We start from the raw sequence: 11,994 nt of genomic DNA on the forward strand, positions 1-11,994 counted from the left end.
AAACAGTGGCAAAATCACATGTGCAGCCCATCCTCCAACTGACTATGCTTGCTGCACAACATGATTAATGTCCTTTCACTCATTACTTGAATCATACTGAAGGGCAGTATTATCGCAAAGTGCTTGAATGACAACGCGATCTACTCAGCATGGACTTCAAAACATTGTAACATCCCAAAACCACAATTTTCAACGACTACACATCTAAACAGAAGAAGACACTTTCTGCTACTTCCTCTTTTATTACCTTCCTTTGATGCCCTGGGTCCTAAAGCCTTTCCCATTACATAGACATACATTCTGAGACCAACACTGAATAAGTTTCAAAATGCTCTTTTTTTAAACTGATACTTTTTATTTCTTCATGTTTGTAATTCAGCACAGTTCACACTTAAAGTTGTGCCACGGAAAAATCTGCCAGTGGCCTCTGCAGGGCAGAGTCAGCAGACATAAGCCAGCAGTTCTTTGTGACAGGAGGGTCGATGCTGTAATCAGTAGCGTTGTCACTACAAAAGGAGAAAAAAAGATTATAGGTGGAATCTTAAACAGCTTTCTGTTTTGAATGAAGAAACTGAAAACATTACAAAAAACGTACCTTGTAACATCTATCTCTTGGTTTTTAATCTTTAGTTTTGTGACAGGAACTTGCTGCACCACCTCATACACTGCAGGCTTTACAGCTGGAAAAAGGGAGTAAAACAATAAAATAGGACCTGACATTTAGAATCAGATACTAAAACAGACCCAGCATCAAGATATTTTTACAGAAAACACCACTGCTGGTTGTAAACGGGTTTTTCTTAACTACTGTATATACACAATTTTCCAGCTCATGCAGTGAATATTCACACATACACAAAAACCTTCCACTCACCTAAAAGTCCTTCAGAGTCGTTGGCCGAGCGATGCTTTTTTAAAACTGGCCAAAGGAATTTGTTGCCATTCTTCTCATGAACTAAGATCACCAGGCGCATCTTTCCAGCTGTAACATGTATTTTCTTGTTGTGCACAACCACTGTCACACTGCAAGGATATGGAGTTTATTTGAACTTTTTAAAGCTCTGTAAAGTTTCTGAGCATTTCACATATTTTGGCAGATTTTTGTTCTGCACATAATACAATAATAATGAAACTTCTGTAATATGAGAGGGTGCACAGGCTGACTATCATGCCTAAGAGCAAATTCATCTTGAAACTTGAAAGGTTTGCTAGTCTCACAAGATCCCTTTAGTTACACCAGTCAAGACATACTATAGGCCTATTTTTCCACAGGCAACACGTTCAAAGATGCACAGCATCCAACATCAGATGCTCTTTTGCGGGTAATGTGAAGTTGCTCTCCATTCATATTGGAATATCGTTGAATGAGGCAAGTTGTATAGTTTTGTGTGCTGCATTAGAGTAGAAAAGCGCTGTGTAAAAACTGGTCCATTCATCATTGGCTAATGAGTTATCAGTTAAAAGTCATTTGCCAGTAAGTGTGTGGTTTCCCAGTCAGGCCTACCCCTCCTTATCACATCTCATCTTTCCAACTAAATTCCAGGCTTTAAAACAAAATTTCAGAAATTAACAGGTGACATAATTTGATGCTATATCGCCAAAGAAAAAAATAGTTACTCTCAATCGTTTCATATTTATCATAACGTCCTAAATCGTAATTTGCTTAGATAAGTAGCAATAGGAATAATATTGTTTTAAAAATTTTCCACCTTTTTTAAATCTTTTTTTCTGCAATTAGCAGGCACCGCTGTGATGCCTGCCAAATGCTGCAGTGGGCTCCTGACAGCCTTGTGTTCAGATTACACTTCCAAAACTATTAAAGGCATTACAAAGGGCCACAATTTTATGGATTATAATGAAATGAAAGATGAAAATTGTTTCCCAAAACAAAGCTAAGGAGAAAGTGACCAAGATGTACAAACACGAACACCAACAAAGACGAATCTTGTAATTCTGAAGATGAGAAGAGTTTCTGTCACTGACAAAAAAAAATTGTTCCACTTTTGTGGGTGTACAGAACCTTTAATGTAAGCATGAGTTTTAAAAAGCATTATAAGAATAATGTTGTGCAGCGAATTTGCTCTGCATTTGTAAACTACTAACCTTGTTGAAGGGTCTGCTTACCAAACTATATCTCACTAAAAACATTTCATATGTTTAATCGGTAAAAATAAAAATCTGTGATAACTCCATTTGTTGCGTGTTTATTCTCTTGTTCAGTCTGAAAAGTCAGAAAGAGGCAACAGAAAAGAAGACCAGACACCAGCGAGGGAGGATAAGAAGGACAGACGCAACAACATTGTCATCCCCTATGTAGCCGGTGTATCAGAGAAACTCAGGAGAGTTTTCTCCAAGCATGACATCCCGGTGCATTTCAGACCCAGCAACACGCTCAGACAAAAACTGGTTCACCCGAAAGACAAAACTCCAAAACACAGACTTAACAATGTGGTGTATGCTGTACAGTGCAGCGAGGAATGCCCAGACCTCTACATTGGAGAGACCAAACAGCCACTTCACAAGCGCATGGCACAACACAGAAGAGCCACCTCCACAGGACAAGACTCAGCAGTCCATCTGCATCTTAAGGATAAAGGACACTCTTTCGAGGATGCCAATGTTCACATTTTGGACAGAGAGGACAGATGGTTTTGGTTACGACGACACAAAACCATCTATGTCCACTGTGAGCGACCATCTTTGAACAGAGGCGGGTTTACGACACCAACTCTCTGCCATCTATAATCCAGTTTTGAGATCCCTTCCCAGACGCCTTAACGCCCACTCACATCCTGGGCCATCTGACCTCAGGAATTCGCATGATAAGGTGGGGCCAGGTTTCACAATGAACACACCCGAAACTCTGGCTGATTGGGACCCACACCCAGTTTCCCACCTTGGCTCAGGCGATTAGAGGATCATCAGGGGGTCCTTTTGTCCCTCTGTGGGGGGTCACTCCCACTAGGTTTATATCTGGGACTCTCCACCATTTGACCTTAGAACTGAAGAAGCTTCTCGGATGAGAGGTGAAACGTCTTCAAGTAACTTAAAGAAGTCCAGACGCTTTTCTTTGCAAGCTCCTTTGACTACGATGACCTGGATGACTGAGAACCTTCACAGACATATTCACGTAAACTAAATTCATGGAAAGCTAAATGTTGGACGTACATTCCTATACTTCTTGGAAAAAGTGAAGTTACATACTTGTATACAATACTGAGAACATGAGTTTGTACCATTATATTGCAAGATTACCTCCCAGCTGTGATGGTATCCTGTCCAGTGTGATGTGCCACAGTCTGTCCTTCTCGTACAGTCACGCCCCTGGAGTCAATCTCAAAATGATGGTCAGTTTGGAAGTGTATAAAAATACTGTTGAAGCCTCCATTCACAACTGAATCAAGCTCACCATTCACAAACAGCTCTGGAACAAAAGAGAAATGCAGCTCTTAACACACTTCACAAATTGGGGATTATATTAAAATGCTAATGAGAAATTAGAATAGTAAGATTTTATTATGCATGAAAAGAAAAAATATATCAGGGTTCATTAAATTAGGAAAAATTAACACTACTGACCCTCACTGGGATGGTGAAGTAGTTTAAGTTGTAGTGAGCCACTGACATCAAAGCACAATGGAACAGTCTGATTCTCAGTGTTTATTAAAAACCTGTGAAGAAGAGGAACTAGATACACATAGACACACTGAGTCAGTATATAGAAACTCTGTTCCTCAAAATAAAAAGCTTAACATTCAACACCAACTTTACTGTTTTCACATATTAGTCACTTTACTTCTTTTGGGTAGTAAACATTGAAAAAACAAATTCAGGTTTTTTTAACATGGAAATTAATTTTTATAAATCTATAAAAGAACAACACCTCATGCCACAGATACACAGTTTTAGAAAATAGACTAAATACAAATCATTTTCTTTGTTTAAGTAATCATGTGAGGAAGTATCGTGATGATATGTTTTTGTTTACATTTTAACCTGTAAATGCCATTTACAAAATCCTCTCTGAGGATCTATCTTTATACTATCAATAAAATACAATACCATCAGTTGCCTGTGGGACAGCTATAGAGAGGAACGGGAACACATGGACACGGGGAGCAGGAGCTACAAACAAATTTAGACAATAGTTACGCACAGTAATATTGCAAAGCTCTGATGGATATTGTATGACTTTGGACAAAACATGTATGTTCTTATATTAAACATCAAGCAAAAAAAAATACACACTTTGTTCTATGGCAAATATTTACATTAACAAAAACAATTTCCTTTGTTTAAGTCAGTGGTGTCCAAATCCAGGCCTCAAGGGCTGGTGTCTTGCAGGGTTTAGATGTGTCCTTGATCTGACACAGCTGATTTAAGTCCTCAACATGTCTTGAAGTTCAGGTGTGTAGACCCAGGGTGAGATCTAAAACCTGCAGGACACCGGCCCTCAAAGCCTGAAGTTGGCCAAGCCTGCTTTAAGTCATCAGTTGGGGAAGTATCATGAGTTTAACCTGGAGATGCCATGTATAAAATCCCCTGTAAAATCTTTAATTCTATCAAAAGAAAAAAGAAAGTATGCCATCCATGCAATACTATACCTTTAGGTGCCAGTGGAAAATGACTAGAAGTGTCTAGAAGTCCACTCCTGAGTGTAACTACAAAAAAATTCAGACAACATTAGTTACGCACAAGAATTTTGCAAAGCTCTGGTGAATTTTGTATAACTTCAGACATCACTGTTTTCATATTCAACCTCAAACAAAATACACACTTAATGTGATTCTAATAATTTCTATTATTTGATAACATCTTGTAATTGCTCTATATAGCTGAAAATTAAGATGTGCACACACAAAAAAGAGAAATGAAAGAAGTAAGGAGTGAATTTTAATTGAAGGAGCCAGACATATAGTTTGGACCTCTAAAACATAAAAAGGAAAAAAAGTCATATAAATCCTATTCATATGAAAGACACGTCTTGTATTTTCAGTATGTCATCCATGCAATACTATACCACGAGAGTTTTTCTTTAAAACACGAACAGGGGCCTGATGCCTGGGGGGTTTAACAGGAGCATGTTTGAACTTGACCATAGCAGTACCTACAAAAAAATTCAGACAACATTAGTTACATACAAGAATATCACAAAAGTCTGGTGAATACCGTATGGCTTCAGACAATACATCACTAAAAGCTCAAAAGGAAAAATAATAATAATAAAAACCAAATCGTGTAAAAAAGAACAAAAAAAAAACTTCTTGTATTTTCAATATACCATCCATGCAATACAATGTAAAAATACGCTTTATACCATGAACAGGAACATGTTGGATCCTGGTCCTGCGGTTAACAGGAACTACAAAAAAATCAGACAAGAATATTGCAAAGTTCTGGCAAATATTGTATGATTTCAGGCAAGGCATCACTATTCTCATATTTAATCACCAACAAAACACTAAATAGAAACTTTACTTGTAATAATTTCTATTATTACAAGTAATAATAAAAATTAATAATTTATATTATTACATAACTGTTTAGTTTTCAATTTTTCTACATTTTCTAGTAGTTAAATTATAAATACTCAATGGTTCTCTTTTATGTGACAGAGAAACAACAAATAATTAAGTGAATTGATCCAAATTAAATACTTGAATTTTAATAATCTTTTAATAACCTCCAGTGAAATGCCTTCTCTGTGGTGTTTCACCTTCCTTGGGTTTATGAAGCACATCTGTGTTCTCTCCGGGAGGCTTTGTAACCACCATGGATGTGAGAGGGGTCACAAAACTGTACCTCAGTGATAGCTCCAAAGCCTCCTTCTTCACTTTCTCTTTCTCAGTTTCAGATAACTGAAGCCTGTGTCACAAAGGATTAAACGAATAAGGGGTTTGACACAGAAATCAAATGTAATTAAGTAATTAAAAAAAAAATGTTTCCATGTCCAAAGATAATCCAGTATTTTGAAAATATTGATATAGGGTTACAAACCTGAAAGGCTGTTTGAATTATGAACATGGATAAATTAATATACTACTTCCTTCAAGAAGGATTTGCAGCTGTATCGCAACAGCTGTGACACCCCAGAGTTAAAGAAATAAATTTACTTTGGAAACCAGCCTTTAGTCCAGCGTCAACCGGTTAAAAAGTACACAAATAAATTAAATAGAATATGGTGGTAAGATTGTTACCATCTCATATCACCATTAAAACTGGAAACTGTGCAGTATTTTCCTAACAAATATATAAAGGTGTGTAAAACAGAATCTTTTGGGCCTTGGACTGAACGAACCATTTCTTCTTCAGGCTCAGGTAAATTATGATGAGCCTTACCCGAAATCTCAGCTTTGCTGTGCCAATCAACAACTACCCTTTAAAATAAGCTCATCACTTGAAAAGAAAAAAAGTGGAAAGATGTTGTAAGTCAAACTCACTCTTTGTCCAGAAGCTGTTTAACTGTGAGGTACGCCCAAACCCTCTGGATACGGTCATCAGACACTGTTCCAGTGGATTCCACAGTTTCATTTGGATTAGAGAATATTATTCTTCTATTACTCTGTAATAATTTAAATGCAATGTAATGTCAGTCAACAGGGAAAACGGTTTAAGAAGAGTACTCCTGATGAGTCCTGTGGATTGATTCTTACTGAAATGGCCACAACTTGAGGGGTGAAGGTTTCAATATTATTATCTGTGATCTGTCCGGCCACCACAATCTCAGAACCATTATAATACTGACTGAAGTTAGTCTGGGTTAGATTGGTCCCACCCACATAGATCATTGTCACATCTGTCAGTAGAGGTGTGGCCACCTCTTCATAGAAACCCTGTTGACATACAGTGTGGAAGTGATACAAATCATGCTTTTTTCTTCTTTCAATTCTCAGGGGTTTCAAACCACATAAAAGAAGAGCATGCATAATTTAAATACCTTCAGCTGTAAATCAGCATCAGAGTCTTCATATATCCGCCGTGCCACACCGTTATTTTGCAGCGACATTTTCTCAAGGAAATTAAAATTAACATCAAAACCGAAACCGAGACAGTACAGTGGGAATTTGCCTGCAATAGCCTGTCTTACATTTGACTGGATTTTCTCCAGATTTGTCACCCCTGAAAAGAGACGAGACATACCCAGTTCAGCTCAGAAACAATGTAGTCTCATAATTCATAATAAATCAGGACTTTTAACCACAATAAGCTCATAAAGATCTCAGTTTCATGAAATATTTGTGTACATTTGTTTACAGATGTGTTTTATTACAACCTGAGGTTGGGTCTCCATCTGTGAGAAGTATAAGGATAGATGCTGAACCTTCTCTGTTATGTGCATTCAGCATACGTGCTCCTTGCACACTGCTTCATTTATGTTTGTGTCTGAAATGCAACAACAACAAATGCATTTTCAGTACTGCTATTCTCCTCCCAACTGTTGATATTCCAAAATGTGTATTTACTGCAACTTCTCACATCCTCTGTCTTGTATATTTTGTGCAAAGTTTTTGGCACTTTCCAGGTTTTTGCTGTTGGCCTGAACGAGTTCTCGCTTCCAGTAAGAAATTCTGTCATCAAAAGTGATCAGACCAAAGTGATCATCTTCTGCCAGATCATTCAGAATGTGGATTAATGCGGTCCTAGTCTGGTTAAGAAAACATAATTCATGGCTACATATTGTTTTTCTTTTCATTAAAAATGTAAAAAAAGAGAAAAAAATGTATAAAATCATATCAGAAACTGACCCTTCAAATACTTTACCTGCTCAATTTTCCGGCCCTCCATTGAGCCACTTTGATCAATAACAAAGACGACATTTTTTGGTATCCGTGGAAGATCAGATGGTGCAAAATGATGAACAAAGTACCCGTCAGATTTCTAAGGCGGCGTTATGAAAAAAAACAAAAAACAAAACTTGATTGGTTATAGGATTATTCAAGAAGCTTTTTAGCCCAAGTCATACGGTTTGTGTTGCTAAAAGACCAGGGTTTACCTTGATGTGTCCCAGTCCATTATCCCTGTTAACATCATAAACTATAACCAGATCTCCATTCATACCCTGATCTCCACAGCTGTCACACATTTTCTGTTGGTCGACTGTTGGATAGAAATACACCCACGCCTGGAAACAGAGTGAATCACAGAGTTTAGGAACTTGGTAGAGAGCGATGTCAGTGATTTTATTTTCTGTATACATGGTCTGCTGAAAATGTAAATGCAAACAGAATTAAATGATTAGTAAACTACTGAAATTATGTTTTTGAATTGTGAATTTGTGAATTATAAGGACCCAAGATGCAGCAGCAGTGGTGCAAGTGACTTTATTTACCAACAGTGGATACAACAGAGATGGCGAGGGTGAAACATGAAACTAAGAAAACCTAAACTGGAAAAACTAACTGAAACTAACCGGAAAGAGATATGCAGGGAGGCACAGGAAAATACACAGGAAGACGGACGGAGAGAAGCAGACGACCCAGCAACGAGGACGAGGGAACACACACTTACACACACCAGTAATCAGGGCATGGGAAACAGGAGGGAAACACACTTGGGAGACATAACTGCTGACGAGGCAGGGGAAACGTAAACAGAACACACTGACATCAGACAGAGACCTTCAAAGTAAAACAGGAAACACACCGACTGAACACGACACACACCAACTAAACACAGACTGGAGGACACTGACATAGGAACATGAAATGTGAAACAGAAGAGTACAAAAACCCAAGATAACCAAAACCACAGAATAATAATAAACTTAACATAAACACGGAGTCACAGACTCCGGACCATGACAATATGTATTTGAACCACTGCATCGTGAATACTTCAGAAAACCAAAAACACTTCACTGCTGCAAAGACAAATGTGGGTTAAAACTTAGCCATGTACAGAAAAAACATATTAAGAAGATTTAGAAACCAGCCTCTTTTCTAGTCTCTTTGGGCTGTTTTTTCTCTGCTTTGTGTTCATCTGTAAACACTAAAAGCAAGACTGTCTTCATCCGCAATATGATAGGGATCTGTGTTTGTGTGTGGGGCTGTAGCCTCAGGTTTCTGTTGTTTTCTGGTAATTATGTAACTGTTTCAGGTCATTTTATGGAGTGATGATAACGTAATTTAACAAGTAATGTAACAAGTAATGTAACAAATTACCTTCTCCTGCAAGTAAGAAAGTAATGTTCTACATTACTGTTTTTTTGTTAAGTATTGTGTGATAGTTGATTTTTCTTGAGTAATGACCCAAACACTGGTGCTGACAGCATTTTTCTAGTCCAATCATTTTCTTCCAAACCTTTTATGAACCAATCAGACTTTGTTTGGTGTGTTTTAAAATCTCAGTTCTCTTCTGCCATTCATTCATCCAGCCTGTCTCATCACCATGTCCACCTCCGACTGATCATTCAGAGGCGCATCCATGTTTCCACCTTCACCTTCACTGGCATCTAGAATCCATGGGGATCCTGCCCTTATGCCTATCATTGCTGGGACCTCATTCTACTATGATGGTTCATCAGAATCTAATCGCCAAATAACTATTAATCCAATTCTGTATCTCATGTAAATTCTGTAAATCATGTTCAGTTCTTCCAAGTGATCTCTAGTTAATAAACTGCTGTAGGATTTTTACGATTTGGAAGCACGATGTGCTGCCATCTACATTACGCCAGACATCAGAACTTTGCTAGCATTTGTGTTGTGTACAAGGATGAGAAATTAGCCATAATGTTGGAAGAAATATCATTGTTACCATAATGGTTATTTGTGCATTTTACTCATTTTATAGTCATTCATTTTACACTGAGATCAAGCTCCCTCTTACTGCAAATGAATAACAACCTGTTAGTACCTCAAACTGTCTCTTGTTAGAGAGCTCGTGTTTTTTTTACTGTTCTGCAACAAAAAAGATTTCAGTACCTGTTTATCTGCATGTGTTTTGGTGATGGCATTAGCGAGGGCATTGGTGCTCAGGCCTCCTTTCACATTGATGAAACTGATGCCAGCTTCCTCGTGAATGTACACATCCACCTGGTAATAAATACAATATAATAAAAATAAAAGATCTCATCATGTGTGCTGTTATCTCAGCATTTTTCACTAATAGATACCAATAAGACAGTCACCTTGAAGTCTCTGACAGGCTGTGTGGGTCGAGCATGAATTTGCAGCTCATACTTGCCATGTGTGCGTTTCATTAATTCCTCATATGTGAGTTCAAAAGTGACCTTTTTGTGAGCAGCCACAGTTACAGAGGTCTTAAATTCCTCCAGTGTCCTCCCTACAGAACTAAAGCAGAAAAAAATTATCTCACTAAATTGCGATTATGGCTGTAGTTTGGACCTGAGCAGAGAATAAGGTTAACTCTAAATATATTTTCCTATTCGCATTAACATTATTTTAGAGAAATGAAGAAAGAAGAGAAAACACAAGAACAGACCAAACTAATTTTGAATGACAGAAATATTTTCTTCTTCTTTATCCAAAGGAACACTCAGTGTATTTGTACAATACCTATCATTTAATCATTTAGTTAATACCTGACAAGTCCAGCACTTTCACCACGGGACACAGCTTCAGTGTACTGCTGCTGAGCTTGCTCCTTAGCTTTCACAACACCATCATAAACCTGGCCATCGATAAACCTGAAAAGGACCAAGAAAAGCCCTTGTGTAAATGCACACACTACTGAGTATCCTGTCATTTATTCTTCACTGTAGAATTCATTATTTGCAAATGTCTCTGGATGGTTACACATTATTTTAACTTCACACACATTCGAAATTTACTGATGAAGGCATTCTTGGGAATCTGAACATGAAATTCAATTTCCTTTGACTCGTTCATACGATTGGCCACACGGCTTGTGATGACAGTGGTGGCATAACGACTGGTCACTGTGGAGTTGATGTGAAAGCTGTAGATGTCCCAGTCATCCTGAGCAAACACAGGGGGCACATTTCACCGAAAACATAATGGTTAACTGAGCTTAGCAGCTGACCAAAGGTCAAATTTAGCAGAAAAATAATTTGTTTTTGGATGATATCATCGCCATGAGGGAAATAGATACACATCCACACCATAAATGTGACTGGTTATGTGCTGAAAAACATCAACACATGGAAATAAATGAATTAATAGAATCACCAGCTGACACACTGCAGCTGCTGGGTGCAATAAATTATCAAATATTTATTGCAACCTGATAAATGCCAACAGCTCACCAGGATGCAGTAAATACATGGAAACAGAGTTTTACACTGTGCTATGTGTTGATTTTTGCTTTGTTTTGTTTTGTTTTTGTGGATGATGATAAATCGCTTAATCTAGCACTAACCATCACTGTTATTAAATGTATATCTTTAAACATTAAAATGAGCTAATAGACTACTTTATACTCTGACTCTAGACAAAGGATACAGTAAACATGCACACATTCAGGATTTCTTCACTTCAGGTGTCATTACATTATCTTCTATCTGTTACTTAAAGGCTTAAGCTTATTCCAGTCCTTATGTTAAATTATTATCATGTAATAGGACCAACATGAAGTAACCCTGGAGGAAGAAGTCAAAAGGACCTTCACCCTGCAAAGTTCAGTGTATTTCACCTGACTGAAAGACACCAAGAGAGATAAAAATCAATGTACCTCATAAATCTCTTGTTATCTGTGAAGTATAAATAGCACTTTTTAAGGATTTTGTTACATTGAAATACTGTTGCTGCCCTTTGTGTGTACTGAACTTACCTTGTTTGGCTGTGTGGAAGCCAAAGCCAGCAGGAATATGACGAAGGTGATTTGCACCACGGTTCTCCCCATGACGCCTCCAACCAAAATGCCAGCAAAACAGCCAAAACACTCTTTTGAACTCAAACAAGGACAGCGTTATTGTGTACCTATTTTTTTAAAGTTCAAACTCTGTTTTCCCTATCTCCAGTTTCAACAACTGTCTGTGACAAAAACACCCACTCGCATAAGTAAATCAGTAAT

General features: G+C 37.7%; 1 non-coding gene across 1 annotated transcript; it reads right to left on the reverse strand.

Annotated features, from left to right (window-relative positions):
* Nucleotides 1–334: 334 nt before the first annotated feature.
* LOC106632405 lies at nucleotides 335–11,922 on the reverse strand. The gene is made up of 22 exons (XR_006053081.1): nucleotides 11,752–11,922; nucleotides 10,780–10,940; nucleotides 10,544–10,648; nucleotides 10,130–10,292; nucleotides 9,924–10,034; nucleotides 7,994–8,122; nucleotides 7,762–7,878; nucleotides 7,477–7,645; nucleotides 7,274–7,383; nucleotides 6,938–7,119; nucleotides 6,654–6,833; nucleotides 6,441–6,562; nucleotides 5,717–5,865; nucleotides 5,318–5,362; nucleotides 5,021–5,107; nucleotides 4,605–4,661; nucleotides 4,063–4,125; nucleotides 3,580–3,687; nucleotides 3,256–3,424; nucleotides 875–1,023; nucleotides 596–680; nucleotides 335–506 (listed from the first exon to the last, which is right to left on the reverse strand). It is a non-coding gene; the product is annotated as an inter-alpha-trypsin inhibitor heavy chain H3 (transcript).
* Nucleotides 11,923–11,994: the final 72 nt, after the last annotated feature.

This window comes from Haplochromis burtoni, unplaced genomic scaffold (genome assembly GCF_018398535.1).
Source record: "Haplochromis burtoni strain Fernald_Lab_line unplaced genomic scaffold, NCSU_Asbu1 Contig_611, whole genome shotgun sequence".
NCBI classification, from domain to species: domain Eukaryota; kingdom Metazoa; phylum Chordata; class Actinopteri; order Cichliformes; family Cichlidae; genus Haplochromis; species Haplochromis burtoni.